Below are 630 nucleotides of genomic sequence, written 5' to 3'. Positions count from 1 at the left end.
CTCGGATTTTTATGGCCCGTTTTCGAGCCACGCCGCTAATTTCCCCCTTCATTTGCGGACAGCAGGTTCTAATGATTTTTGATCGTTCCATCACGGGCCTCTCTTTTCCTTTTGTCGCGTGGCTCGATGCACGTCGACATCGGAAGAAGAAGGAGAAGAAGGAGAAGGAGAAGAGTCTTTTGCCTCGAGATGAGTCGGCGAGTGATTACTATGATAATCGATCCGATAATGAATTCGTTTTAATTCTTTTTTTTTTCTTTTTTTTTTGTTCGATGTGAGATTTTATTTCCATATACTTAATTTTATTATATTTATTTAATTTAATAAATTTATTTATATTTATTTAATTTTATTTGTGCGATTCTTGACAATTCTCATGGTATTTGCGATGATGAATATTTATTTGGATGATAATCGATCCGATAATGAATTCGTTTTAATTCTTTTTTTTTTCTTTTTTTTTTGTTCGATGTGAGATTTTATTTTTATATACTTAATTTTATTATATTTATTTAATTTAATAAATTTATTTATATTTATTTAATTTTATTTGTGCGATTCTTGACAATTCTCATGGTATGATGAATATTTACTTGGATGATAATCGATCCGATAATGAATTCGTTTTAA

This window comes from Apis dorsata, unplaced genomic scaffold (assembly GCF_000469605.1).
Source record: "Apis dorsata unplaced genomic scaffold, Apis dorsata 1.3 scaffold_139, whole genome shotgun sequence".
Taxonomy (NCBI): domain Eukaryota; kingdom Metazoa; phylum Arthropoda; class Insecta; order Hymenoptera; family Apidae; genus Apis; species Apis dorsata.
Note: the sequence above shows the minus strand (reverse complement) of the source record.